Source organism: Macaca fascicularis, chromosome 18 (assembly GCF_037993035.2).
Source record: "Macaca fascicularis isolate 582-1 chromosome 18, T2T-MFA8v1.1".
NCBI classification, from domain to species: Eukaryota; Metazoa; Chordata; class Mammalia; order Primates; family Cercopithecidae; genus Macaca; species Macaca fascicularis.
This window is the reverse complement of record NC_088392.1, coordinates 70,539,328-70,554,188: the sequence shown is the minus strand read 5'-3', so window position 1 is coordinate 70,554,188 and position 14,861 is coordinate 70,539,328. Positions and strand designations below refer to the sequence as shown.

Below are 14,861 nucleotides of genomic sequence, written 5' to 3'. Positions count from 1 at the left end.
AGCTCTCTGTAAAATAGACCAATCAGCACTCTGTCAAAACGGACCAATCAGCTCTCTGTAAAATAGACCAATCAGCTCTCTGTAAAATGGACCAATCAGCAGGATGTGGGTGGGGCCAGATAAGGGAATAAAAGTAGGCTGCCTGAGGCAGCCGGGGCAATCCACTGGGTTCCGGTTATTTGTTGTGGGAGCTTTGTTCTTTTGCTTTTTGCAATGAAGTTTGCTGATGCTCTCACTCTTTGGGTCCATGCTGCCTTTATGAGCTGTAACACTCATCTCCAAGGTCTGCGGCTTCACTCCTGAAGCCAGGGAGACCACTAACCCACCAGAAGCAAAAAGCTCTAGACACGTCTGAGCTTCTGAAGGAACAAACTCCGTACACACCATCTTTAAGAACTGTAACCGTCCCCGCGAGGGTCTGCAGTTTCATTCTTGAAGTCAGTGAGACCAAAAACCCACCAATTCCGGACACACTGGGGTTACAGACGTGAGCCACTGCGCCCGGCCACCATCCGAGCAGTATCTTATGATCAGTTGACTAAAGAAGAAAAAACTCAAAGCCTGGTTACAGATAGGTGGATCTGCAAGAAATGCTGATGCTAACTGAAAGAGGATGACTGCTGCATTTTAGCCCCACTGAGAGATGATCGTAAAGGAAAGCAGTGAGGGAAAACTTTCCCTGTGGGCAAAATTTGGTTGCTTAATTTGAAGTGAGTTGCCGGAAGTACGCTATTGACCCTTAAGCAACAAAGGTTTAAGTGTGCAAGTCCACATAGACAAGGATTTTCTTCTCTGCAACCGCTGAGACAGCAAGACCAATCCTTTTCCTCCTCCTCAGCTTACTCAATGTGAAGATAATGAGAATAAAGACCTTCATGATGGTTCACTTCCACTTAGTAAACGGTAAATATATTTTATCTTCCTTACGGTTTTCTTAATAACATTTTCTTTCCTCTAGCTTTATTGTCAGGACGCAGTATATAATACATGTAACACACAAAATATGTGTTAATCGATTGTTTATGTTAATGGTAAGGCTTCCCATCAACAGTAGGCTAGTAATAGTAAGTTTTGGGAAAGCCAAATGTTATACATACATTTTCGACTTCGTTAGTGTCTCTGCCCTTAACTCCTGTGTTGTTAAAGGGTCAACTGTGTGTCTACAACAATTTCAGGGTAGTTGCTAAGTCTGGTTGAATGGTCAGCAGCTTAGAAGAAACAGGATTGTAAAGCGGGTGAAAAGGAAGTCTGAGGGAGAGGCATGTAGCTGGATGGCTTGGAGGTGGCACAGACTATGAAGATAGGTACATCTGACATGAATACCACTAAAGGGCATCTTACTAAGGAGGGGGCTGCTAATTAGAAGGACAAAATGAAGGACTCAGAGGATATCACCTAACCTCTTTCATCAGCCACCCCAGTGCTTGCTCAGTGGGCTCGTGGGCATAGTGGCCATGGTGGCACCAATGAAGGCTATGCATGAGGTTTACAACATGGCATCTCTTTGTTGTCTGATTGGGCTGCTATTATTGCTGAGTGTCTAATCTGCCAAAACAGATACTAACATTGAGCCCCTAAAATGGCACCATTGCTTGTGGGACCAGCCAGCCACCTATGGGTGGCTGAATACATTAACCTTTCGCATTATGAAGGAAGCAGACTTGTCCTCACTGGGATGATCATGTATTTTGCATATGAATTTGCCTTCCCTGCCTGCACCATCACCTGTGAACTCACAGAATGCCCTACCCGCAATCTTGGTGGTGATCCATATCATGTTGCTACTCATCAAGGAATTTACATCACAGAAAGAAAGTGACTTGGTCATAGTTTAGTTTAACGGTGACATCTTTTTCTTTCTAAATGGTTTATAAAACAATAGTCTGAAAATCATCACATATAGTCTATGAATATGATAATTCTCTTTACAGATTTGAAATGACAGGCTATATTAATTAAAAACTTGCCTTCCTATAATCTCTGTTGAATTGACCTTTTTCTGAGATCTGGCTATATTGATTCAGAACAAATGTGGAAACTAAGGCTTAAAGAGGTTAAGTAATCAGCCCTAATGTCACTCAGCTGGATAGTGGCAGAGACAGGCCTAAAACTGATTTCCTTGTCATACAATATTGAAATGTATTACCACCTCAAATTGCCTGGGCAAACAAACATAAGGAAAGATATCAGATTTCAGAGTTAGAAAGAACATCTTTTTGTCACTTACTTGCTTTATCTCATTAAACAATTCACTTAACCACTCTGGAATTAGTCTCAATTTCCTTATATTCATTATTAAGCAAGTAGTGCCTACCTTCACCCTAAATGAAATGTGCCAGGCATATAGATGGGTATACAGTAAGTAGTTACTAGTGAGTAAATAATGACAGAATTTTAAACCTTCCATTTTTGATACTATGATTGACTATAACAGAGAGTATTTCCTAAGGAATCAATGAGTCCCTGACATTAGATGGCATCCAACTTGCTGTCCATCATTAGAAAATGCCTCATGTGAATCAGGAGCTTTATATTGTTTTAAGTGTATTGTTCAGGAAAGAGAGGAAATCACATTACTTTCATATTTTTACATCTCTGAGCATTTTTTTTATGTGGGAAAGAATTTTTTTCTATAATTGTTGCTGGACTGTACTTTGCTACTAAAAGAGTAATTTAACCTCTACTTGGGAAACTAAATTCAGGTCTTCTCTGTTAGTTCTTTCTTTGGACGTAGACATACATATTTCAAATAGATGGTGATGTTAAAAGTAAAGTATCATTTTCCTAGATCTTCACTTCATTAAAACTATACACTGGAGACCTGAAGGGTCTAGACTGGTAGTCATTTTATACTGATCAAGAATATTTTGTCTCCTGCTGTTTCCCTTGGTATGGCAGAGCCATATTCTGTGGCTTTTAACAGCTATAGATTAAAACAAAAATAAAAAACTCTCAATACACAAGCTCTCGTCATAAAAACCACAGAAGCAAAAGAAACATTATTTAGTAGCAGTATTCAATATATGAAGTGAGGAAAAAAGCTCTGTAATATGAAATGAGCCCATTTTTGAAACTCTAATCTTTAAAGCAGGTAACATATCCTTAACTTCTGTGCTGCAGGTTAAATACTTTTATAATTATTGATACAAATATAAGCACATTGGAGTTTCACTACTTTTCTACTTATCTAAATGTGTGATGTAACCTTCAAATGTATCTCTTTTTTTTACCATTTTTTGGGAGGTATAAAGCTAATTAAGTACAAATGTATATAATTAAGGTAAAACCCATATAGTATAAATTACTTAAAAATTATTTTAAAGTAGTTTAGTGAATTAGTAAATACAAAAATGATAAACTTCTATTGACAAATCAAAATTCTTTAGTAATATTTTGTTCATGTTTATTTAACGTTATATTTTACGTAAATATGAAAAATTCTCAGGAGTTAGCTTTGCTGCTAACCAAAAACCATTTAATGTTTGGTTCCATGTAATAAATAGTGTGCCTCTAAGATTTTATCAACAGAAAAAGCTTTAGACTTGAAGGTGGAGATTTATTTCCAGTTCTGGGGTAATAAGGACACTTGGGCAAATTATAATCTGCTTCAACCTAAGCTTTCCTTTTTTAAAAGATGAAAGAATGAGTTTTGAGGACCCATTTCGCTCTAAAAACTAAGATACTTGATTAAAAATGGATTTGATAGCTATTTAGATCAATGTAGGAAAATTTATTCTTAGGAGCCTCTCTGTATTCCTTGTTACCTTGTAAATTTTTATGTGTGCAAGATTGCGACCTATTTATCTTGGTACACCAGTGACAAATATGATGTCTAGTATGTATCCAGTGCTCCATAATTGCGAATAGTCATTGCATCAAAGTTAAAACCAGAAAATAGTGTTCTGTTGCGACTTGCTAAAATAAAAATCTAGAAAAAATGCGCACACACACACACCCCCCCCCACACACACGCACTTGAACCTTGTTAGAAGACTTACAGGATAACGTGAGAAGTTTCAGATGGCAATTGTTAAGTTAAATCTTAAACACTGTAACATTATAAGTGGTGCAAACATTCAATTAAAGCTATAAAACCCAAACTTATAAGATCATGTGTAATTTATTTGAAGAAGCAGTGTCTTCTAGCTTGATGCAGATTCTTCTTAAATTACTAATGAGCTTGACCTTTAAAACCACTTGGCAAGATGATTTTATTGCTTGCTAGTCAGGCTGCACATTTTTACAACACACTCATATGTAAAATTGAAAAACTCAACAACTTTTCAGATATTTGAAAAACAAAGCTCAGCATTTGCCCATTTTGTTGATTCTCTTCTCATTCTTTCTAGTTCAAGATAGTTGGTTTGCATTTAGGGTGTGTGGATAACACTGGAAATAACACTAGTCTAATTTTTTCTTATAGAAAAGCTTTCATTTGGACCTTTTATGATGAGTTTACTCACTTTTCTTATTGCTTGATTGCTAGTGAATATACGTAACGTCTCCCTGTTCTGTGGAAAGTTGAAACATCAAACTATTTGGCAGGACCAATTCAGAATTTAGTATTGCTGTCTTTTCAGGCCCCAATTCCTGTTATTTGATGGGCTGTGGTGAAGGTTTGCTGGGTACAGGGACATCAAGTGGTCCTGTCCCGGGGCCCATGTTTGCAGTGGCAGATTGAGGGAGCCTGCCTTTGGGCGCCAGGGCAGCACACTGTGACCCCGGCATTAGCTGGTTCAGATGGGCTGGTTCTTGGACCTCCAGGTGTGCTGCTCCTGTGCCAGCAGTGGCAGTGGTGGGCAGGTTCTCAAGGCCTTGGGCAGTGGGTGTGGTGTGGCTGAACAAACCTCTGGCTCCCATGCTGTCCACATTGGTGCTGGTGTTGGCTGTGATAGGCTGAGAGCCAGTCCCTAGATCACAGGCGGTGCATACAGGTGGGTGCCAGCTGTAGTAGCAGTGGCAGGTTGGGTGGGCCTCACCTCAGGCCCCTGACAGGAGTGCACAGGTGACACCAGTGGTGGATCCAACTGAACACTGATTGGCCCCTAGGTCCCCAGATGGGACAGCATGCTCTGGCACTGGAGGGGCTGAGCTGGCCAGGCAGACCTGACCTAAAGGCCCTCAGTTGTGCATGCAGGGGCTATGGTAGGCAGGGGCAGGGTGATCCCTAGGACCAAGGTGAAATGCTGGGGTGGGGGCAGCTGCAGCTGTGCTGCAGCCCTGCTACTCGGGGGGGTGGGGTTGTTTTCAGTGGCAGCAGCCCTAAGCAGGCAGCTGGGGAGCTCACGCTTTGCTCAGGCTTTGGCCCTGGCTGTTGTAGCAAGTCCTGTGGATAGGGGGATTTGTCCTCAGGACACGTGAAAATGCACAGCATCTTCACTATTGGGGGCAGCAGGGTCAGTGGGGTCTTTGGAATGGCTCACGCTTTAGCCCTGCCTGCAACAGCATCAGCCAGTCACAGCAGGGGCTGCAGGCAGGGAATGTTGATGTGTGGAGGATGTGTGGGGGCAGGGCTGTTGAGCCCCCAGGCAGGATGCCCTGTGGTGGGAACTGGACTCTCTGTATGCACTGTGCTATTAGGGATGGGGTTATATCTAGCCTGAGCGCCCTCTCTGGAGCAATGCTGTCCTGCGACCTCCAGGCAGTGCCCTATGTTAGTCTCTGGGTGGAGGGGCTTCCCTGTGGCTAGGATTACAGGAGCCTGTGGTGAGAACGGGACTGCTGGGATCGCACACTTACTCCGTCCTACATTGAGGAGCCCCTCCAGGCTCCCAGTTAATTCAGCCCAACAGGCTGCTTCAATTCCTTCTTCCTTGCTTTAAGTGTGTCTTGTCACTTCTCTGTTGAATTCCAGTGTTCTCTCAGATGATCTATTCAAAGTGTGATATCTACTCACTCTGTTGGTTCTTGTGTGTGGAGGTGGCAGTACCCAGTGCCTCTAGTCAGCCATCTTGAAGCCCTTCCTCCTTTTGTATAGTTTTGGATTTTAAAGTATTTATCCTGCATATTAGAAATGTAAGATTAATCAGTAAGCATGGGAAGGAGGAACAATCAAAAACTGAAATCAATGTGAAACAAATGAACCTACTATATTCCAAATAAATACCACAATCACACTAAAAAGAAAGCAAGAAAAAGAGAAGAGTGGTTGCAAATAATCTTGCATGGCTCCTTGGAAGGTGGCAGAGTTTGCTATAGGGGTTCCTCCAGACCCTGTCAATACTGGGGTCAGGCCCAGCCAGGATGGTACCTGAAAGCCCATCTTTGCTGGGGTAGGAACAGGAGGGGACAGGGTAAGGAGCGGTCACCTTTGTGACCCAGAGTCTACTACAGCACTGGGGGAGCCAGTTTTAGGAGAGGCACCAGCTTTGACTCTTGGAGCCAGCTGGTGGAAGTGATAGATGATGAGTATCTGATATTAGCAAGACTTCTACAAAAAGAGGCCCAAGCTCAACACGATAATTCACAGAAGAACAAAAGAAACCCACAGGCAATGTTGTAACATGCTTGGAATTGTGAAGTACAGCTTTACACTCAACACAGTCTCAAGAAGAACTGAAATTGGAGGACCTGAAGAAACTAGCACTAATCCTAAAGAATATTTTTACATATAATAAAGAATTTCCACTTGACGTTCAGCCTGTCCCCTCAAAAAGAATTTTAGTACCTGGTGAAAAACAGTATTTGGAATTTGAAGAAGATGAAGAACAGGGTGGTGCCGGAGCAGCGTCTCCTGATTCTTTTCCTGCTAGAGTTCCTGGTACTCTATTACATGTATTAGTCTGTTTTCACACTGCTGATAAAGACATACCTGAGATTGGGCAATTTACAAGAGAAAGGTTTAATTGGACTTACAGTTCCACGTGGCTGAGGAAGCCTCACAATCATGGCGGAAGGCAAGGAGGAGCAAGCCTTGTCTTACGCAGATGGCAGCAGCCAAAGAGAGAATGAAGATGCAAAAGCAGAAACTCCTGATAAAATCATCAGATTTCACGAGACTTATTCATCATCACGAGAACAGTATGGGGGAAACCACTCCCATGATTCAATTATCTCCCATCGGGTCCCTCCCATAACACCTGGGAATTGTGAGAGTACAATTTGAGATGAGATTTGGGTGGAGACACAGAGTCAAACCATGTCATGACTTTATTACCAAAGTTGCTATCAGAACCAAGAGCAGTGTTACTCACTACTAAAACTGAGAATATTGGTCTGAAATATACTAAGCAGCACATACTACTGCTCTATTACCAAAATTGTCCTCAGAATCAGGAGTGGTGTTACTCAGTACTAGAATTGGGAAAATTGGCCTGAAATACACTATATTAAAGTGAGTATCAAGGAGCTGAATGACATAGATTTAAGTACTGTGCAAGATACTCCTGTGGCTTTAAGAAGACACATATGTTCATTTTAATGTCAACATTGAGCTGCAGAAGTGTATTAAAAAATTAACCAAAGGTAAGACTCTCTTCTTCAAATTCAAAGACTACAAGCCTACAGATATGTTTATCAGCACTTCGTGGAGATGGATGAAATTAAACCTGGGCCACTTGTAATAGAATTGTACAAAAAATCTACTGACTTTAAAAAATGAAATTGCAATTACAGACCAAGAAACCACTTGATCTTCATTTATTAATACATCAAACTTTGCACACAGAATGATCCTGACATGAATAACTTGGAACTTTTGTGAATTTTACCACTCATTAGAAACCATCATAGCTCTGTGTATCACATTCACCCTCAGCAGGTAGGAAGCATGCTGTACCCATGCTAGTAGGCCAGAGTTTCCATAAATCTTCTGAAATCTAGGTGATGGTCCCCAAACCTCCATTCTTGACTTCTGTGCACCCTCAAGCTCAAAACCACGTGGAAGCTGCCAAGGGATGGGGCTTGCACCCTTTGAAACCATGGGCCACGCTGTACCTTGGCCCCTTTTAGCAATGTCTAGAGCAACTGGGATGCAGGGCACCAACTCCCTAGGCTGCACACAGCATGGGGACCCTGGACCCAGACCATGAGACTATTTTTTCCTCCTAGACTTCTGGGTCTGCGATGGGAGGGGTGGCCATGAAGACCTATGACATGCCCTGGAGACATTTTCCCCATTGTCTTTGATATTAACATTCAGCTCCTTGTTACTTACGTGAATTTCTGCAGCCAGCTGGAATTTCTTCTTAAAAAATGGGTTTGTCTTCTACTGTGTTGTTCAGGCTGCAAGTTTTCTGAACTTTTATGCTCTGTTTCTCTTTTAAAATGGAATGCTTTTAACAGCACCCAAGTCACCTTTTGAATGGTTTGTTGCTTAGAAATTTCTTCTACTAGATACCCTATATTCTCTCTCTCAAGTTCAAAGTTCCACAAATCTCTAGGGCAAGGGCAAAATGCCACCAGTCTCTTTGTTAAAACGTAACAAGAGTCACCTTTGCTCCAGTTCCCAACAAGTCCTGCATCTCCACCTGAGAGCACCTCAGCCTGGACCTTATTGTTTATATCAGTATCAGCATTTTTATCAAAGCCATTCGAGAAGTCTAGGAGGTTCCAAACTTTTCCACATTTTCCTGTCTTCTTCTGAGCCCTCTAAACTGTTCCAGCCTCTGCCTGATACCCAGTTCCAAAGTCGCTTCCACATTTTCAGGTATCTTTTAAGCAGTGCCCCACTCTACTGGTACCAATTTACTGTATTAGTCCGTTTTCATGCTGCTGATAAAGACATAGCCAAGACTGGGAAGAAAAAGAGGTTTAATTGGACTTACCAGTTTCACATGGCTGGGGAGGCCTCAGAATCATGGCACTACTTACATGACAGTAGCAAGAGAAAATGAGAAAGATGTATAAGTGGAAACCCCTGATAAAGCCATCAGGTCTTGTGAGATTTATTCCCTACCATGAGAACAGTATGGGGGAAACTACCATCATGATTCAAATTATCTCCCACCAGGCCCTTCCCACAGTATGTCGGAATTATGGGAGTACAATTCAAGATGAGATTTGGGTGGGGAGAAAGTCAAAACAATAGCGCCTGTGAACAACATAAAGCTGCATCTGTTGCCCAGAGAGCCTTTTAATGGGGGAGTCCATTTACACATTTACAATTGATTACAAATTTATAAATTTAGATTGTAATCTATTCACTTTCAATTCTATCCTATATTTTTAACTTTATTTTTTGGTCTGGATTTGTAGTTTTGTCTTTCCTCCTTTTCCTTTTTTCTTTCCTTTGACTTGAAATCCATTTCCATCCACATTCCATTCTGTTTTATTCTTTAAGTTGTTACTCTAAAAGTCTTAGTTTGAATATTTAGCTTAGACTCTAGCCTTAGTAACTATGTTTGTTCACTTCTCAAATAGTACAAAGGACCCAGTACAAAGACCTGTTTTGCTAGTTGGTGTCCAAGGACATCTGTGGTTTATTTGTTGGGAAAACCAGAATTGCCAAACTGTTTTGAGGAATCCCCAGTTCGGATCAACTGCCAGATTATGATATCAGGGGATTCAGGAGACACCAATCAAACTGATGGCTGAAGTCATTAATAAAGAGTTGCTTCATTATTTCCAACTAAATATGAAAGAAGACTGCAATCAAAGATTTTGAAAATGTTGTGAGGCCCAGTCAGAATGTGAGAACAGAAAGAGTTTGGGGGTGATGGGCAGGAGAAGCCAGGACGCACAACTAGGTGAGAGAAACAGAATCAGAAAGAGGGGACCAACATGAGAAAAGCAGACTTTATTGATAGCACACTTTGCCTGAGCAGTTTTCACAGAGATTTTGGAATCAAAAGCTTGAGGAAAAATGGGCTGGACATGGTGGCTCATGCCTGTAATCCCAGTACTTTGGGAAGCTGAGACTGGCAGATCACCTGAGGTCAGGAGTTTGAGACCAGCCTGGCCAACATGGTAAAACCCCATCTCTACTAAAAATACAAAATTAGCCGGGCATGGGGGTGGGCTCCTGTAATTGCAACTACTTTGGAGGTTGAGGCAAGAATCACTTAGAACCCAGGAGGTGGAGGCTGCAGTGAGCCGAGATTATGTTACTGCACTTCAGCCTTGGTGACAGAGCGAGAAGAGTCTCAAAAAAAAGAAAGAAAAAAAAAAGAAACTTGAGGAAAAATGAAATTGTAAAAAGGGGTTAATGTTTTCGTAAATTCACCCTAACTCAGAAAAGTCAACAAATTACTTTTTGTTGCTTTTGTAAAATCCAAGTGATGTGTAACTGTCACTGATGACAGGCAGATATGGTCAGCAATCTCCTTGGGGTCAGCTCATAGATTTCTTTTTTTGTTCAGAAGTTCTGGAAATGAGTGTAGAGGAAATGTCAGGCCACAGGTACAATTAGAAAATAAAAGCAACTTCTGTTAAGAACAAAAGATAAGTTTAAAAATGTTACCACCACACTTGCTAGACCTTTTAAATAAACTATTTGAACTTATGGTAGTTTTCAAGGTAGAAGCTACTTAGGGATGATTTTTTAAAGGAATGAGTGGGAGACTTTTTTTTAATGAATGTCACTGTGACTTACAGTTGTATTCATTTTTACTTTAGAAAAATATTGAAAGAGAGAAATTATGTATGACTAGGGACATTAAGTTTCCGGTAGAGGTTTCTATAAAGCAGATTCCATAATGTGTAAAGGAACAGGATTTGTTATAATATATTTAAGCAAAGATCAATTTTTGCTGCTGCTTTCTTGACTAAATAAAGACAGTTGGATTTTCTACCTCAGAGAGGCATTAGAAAGTCTAATTTGCAGGAGATTTGTGATAATGACCTGGGAAATGAAATAGCTGTCGGGCTACTGGCACTTTTTTTTAGATCTGCCGTTTTACTTCTGACATCCTACTTACTAGAAATGAAGAGATTTTCTTTCAAAAGTTCCTATGCAAGGGCCGTGCATGGTGGCTCATGCCTGTAATCCCAGCACTTTGAGAGGCCGAGGCGGGTGAATCACCTGAGGTCAGGAGTTCGAGACCAGCCTGACCAATATGATGAAATCTTGCCTCTACTAAAAGTACAAAAATTAGCTGGGCATGGTGGCATGTGCCTGTAATCTCAGCTACTCTCAAGGCTGAAACAGGAGAATAGCTTGAACCTGGGAGCAGAGGTTGCGGTAAGCCAAAATCGCGCCATTGCACTAAAACCTGGGCAACAAGAGCGAAACTCCGTCTCAAACAAACAAACAAAAAAAGTTCCTATGCAAGAACTTCACTATTTCATTGCACTTTTGAGGCTGACCGTTTTTTCCTTTTTGAAAAAAATCGAGTATAATTATTTATTTCGTGCTTCTACCTCAGCATGCAGAATTTCTCATGTAGTTAAGTCACAATTTTTTTATTCTAATGCTGTACCAAAAATATAAGAAAAAAGAAAGAAAAGTAAAAGAAAAAATAAAAATCTGCCAAGACAGAATTAGGAAGGAGAAATATTAGTCGAATTGCAGACTGACCACTCCTTCAGGAAGGAAATTTTGAAATGGTCTCCTCTAATTCCTCATTTCTTATTTGCTGTTTAGTTTGGGATTTTATCCATGTGAGTATAATGCATTTCAACATTGTCCTTCTACATGTTTATCCTGCTCGAGATCTTAAATAGGTATAAAAATTAGAAATTTTTGACCATTATTTTTTCAGATATACTTTTTTTGTCCACTCTATCATTTGTCTTATTATGGAACTCCAATTAATTATATGTTAGATTCTTTGTTCCTATCTATAATGGGTCCTTCTGGCTCTGTACAGTTTTCTTTCTGCTCTTCACATTAGAGGAGTTCTATTAATCTATTGTATAATTCATTTGCTCTTTCCTCTATCTGATTTGCTGTTAAGTTGCCTCAGTGAAAATTTTATTTCAAATATTGTATTTGTATTTCCAAAGTTTCATTTCTAATGTCTTTTAAAAATCATTTCTCTTTCACTGAAGATATTTCCTATCTTTTGATTAATCATATCCCATTTTTTTCATAACTGAGAAAGGTTATAATAGCTGCTTTAAAGTTCTGTCCTGCTAATTCCAACATATGGTTCAAATCAGAGTTGATCTCAGATTCATTTCCATTTTCCCTGGAGTATGCATCATTTTCATGACTTATCAGCTGTCGCATAATTTTAAATTATATATTGTACATTATGACAATAAAGTTGCAAAGGCACTGGATTTTGTTATTTGTCTGTGACATGTTATTTTGTTTGTCTCAGCCAGTAATTATATCAATTCAACTTTAACTACAAACTGCTTCTTGGACAGCAGCTCTCATCTGAGGTCAGATCTGTCATTAGCTGTGTGGCTTTTAGCTTTCCCCGAGCATTTGTGATCTGGGATTAGCCATAGATGTGGTAAAATAAGTTTGGTGACCCACTTCTGGCCCTTTGGGATTGTTATTTTTTCCAGTTCCCTTGTTTTTCTGTATTTATTTTTCTGGCACCGAAGGGAAGTTGGACTGTGTTTTTCCATCACTGCCCACCTGCTATGCTGATTGTGTGTAGCACTAGACTAAAAACAAAGAGAAAACACCCGTAAAATTGTGAATGCATAACATGCAAGTCTTCTCTATTTATAAACACTTCAAAAGAATTTTCCATGCTTTATGTAACTGTGCTTGTTATCTGGTAGGTATCCCTTTATAAAATGTTTGGGATTTATGGCTGTTATATGGAGGAAGGTCCTTCCATGAGGATCTTATCTCTTACCAGATGTAGAAATTCTAGATGTTTTAATACGGCCTGTTGTGGTTTTTTGTAATCAGTATTTTTAAACTGCTCTGTAATTTCTATTTTGATTTTATTTTTTACCCCCCCTTTTTTTTGATAAAAACAGTTAATCTCTTTTAAAGCAATTAACTTTTTCTTTTATCCTTTATCCTCCTCTCTTTTGTTAATTTCCAGTTTATTGTTTTCTTGTTGGAGAATATATTACATACTATTTTACTTTTTGGAGTTTGTCCATGTATTCTTTGTGATAAAATATCACATCAAGTTTTCAAATTTTTAAAACACTTGAGAAGAAGTTAATTTCTCTTATCAGCGTACATAGGTTGGTATAAATCATTATTTATCTTATTTTTCTTCCAAAATTTTAATATTTTGGTTACTCAATCTTTTCTGGCAGAGGTAACTTAATATTTCTCTTTTCCATAATATTTCTGTGGATTTCTGTTGTATTTCCTGCTGTTTTACATTTAAATATTCTCACTGATACATTATTTGTTATATACATTTTTGACAGCTATCAAATGTTCTCTTTTAATATAAAATTTTTTGTTATGAAGTGCCTTTTATTGTCTCATTTATAAATTTACCCTTAATTCGACAGTTTCATATATCAAAATTATTACTTGAGCTATCTTTTTGCTACATTTTCTTTCTTCCTTTTTTTTTGTTTTTGAGATGGAGTCTCACTTTGTCGCCCAGGCTGGAGTTCAGTGCCTTGATCTTGGCTCACTGCAAGCTCCACCTCCCAGATTTTATGCCATTCTCCTGCCTCAGCCTCCTGAGTAGCTGGGACTACAGGCGTGCACCACCATGCCTGACTAATCTTTTGTATTTTTTTTCTTTTTTTAGGTAGAGACGGGGTTTTACCATGTTAACCAGGATGGTCTCAATCTCCAGACTTCATGATCCGCCCATCTCGGCCTCCCAAAGTGCTGAGATTACAGGCGTGAGCCACCGTGCTCAGCCTGCAGTATTTTCTTAGTATAATTTTCCCGATCTTTTTGGGGTTGGGTTGTTTTGTATATTTTTCATTCATGACATAGATTGAATTTTTTTTTCTTTACTCAACCCAAGAGTTATATTCTTTATATAGTTGGATTTTTCCATTTATGCTTATTCTTATTTTATATTGCTTTTTGGTTTTTATTATTGTTCTCTATATTTAATATTGTGTTAGTTTAGCTCCTTCTGGTGACTTGAAACACTGTTATTCCTGTTTTAATTGTGACGGAGACTACTGGTTGCCAATCTTACATTTGTACTCCCTGATTTATTCAGGAAAGCAGTACACACAGGAGACAGTTTTTCCAGATTAGTTTGCAAATAGGTGTGATGTATAATTAAGTGTGATTGAGGAAGTATAACAAGTGTGGTATAGGATTTCTGGAAAACTTCTAAAAAGAAAGAAGGCATGTATTTCTTCTGTCTTTTTTTTCTTTCTGTCACTTGGAAAGTGAGTAAGTTGGCTAGAACTTGGGAAGCCTTTGTGGACCAGGAGATAACATATAAAGACAGCAGAGTCACAAAGTAGAAGAGGGAACTTCTTTCTTGACATCAAGCAACTCCAGTAACCCTGAACAATCAGGAGCTTATTTACATTGAAGAGAAGTAAGATATCTTTATGCCTGTGTCATTTTAGATTTATCTACTTTATGTAGTGGAACAAAACCCTAACCAATGCACAATTCTTTTTCCTTTTATAAAATTTTTACTTGACTCTATTTTTATCAAATTTAGAAATGAAATAGTGTATATTGACTTCTGAAAATGAAAGATGAAGAAATTGTCCCAACTACAGGTTAATTCTGTCTCATGACTAGAATTAACTAGCACTGGATTTTTTGGTTTATTTCATTATACTGATAAAAGTATTATTTTGTTTGCAGTGTGGAGCTTTTGCTTCAGGATTTATCACCTTTGTGTTATATTCACTTGTGTTCATGCCTATCTAACATTTATTCCCTCCTTCTCTATTATTAACAGAATTAAGACTTTTAAGGGGTGAAGGTAATATCAATGTACCTAACTCAGTACAATATTTTCCCGCCTCCTTTTTAGTTAGCGATGGCCATATAATTCCATTATGTCCAATTAAACATAACTGGAAATCTGAAGATGTCTAGGGAAGTTTTGCATTTCTTATAT

At 39.2% G+C, this 14,861-nt stretch overlaps 1 protein-coding gene and 1 pseudogene across 1 annotated transcript in view; both read left to right on the top strand.

The window, feature by feature from the left end:
• The window catches only part of LOC135968268 (putative uncharacterized protein CCDC28A-AS1), a 481,602-nt gene that overhangs the window by 232,423 nt on the left and 234,318 nt on the right, over nucleotides 1–14,861 (top strand). The gene's annotated exons all lie outside the window — the stretch shown is intronic.
• On the top strand, nucleotides 6,298–7,671 carry LOC102115459 (axin interactor, dorsalization-associated protein pseudogene; annotated as a pseudogene).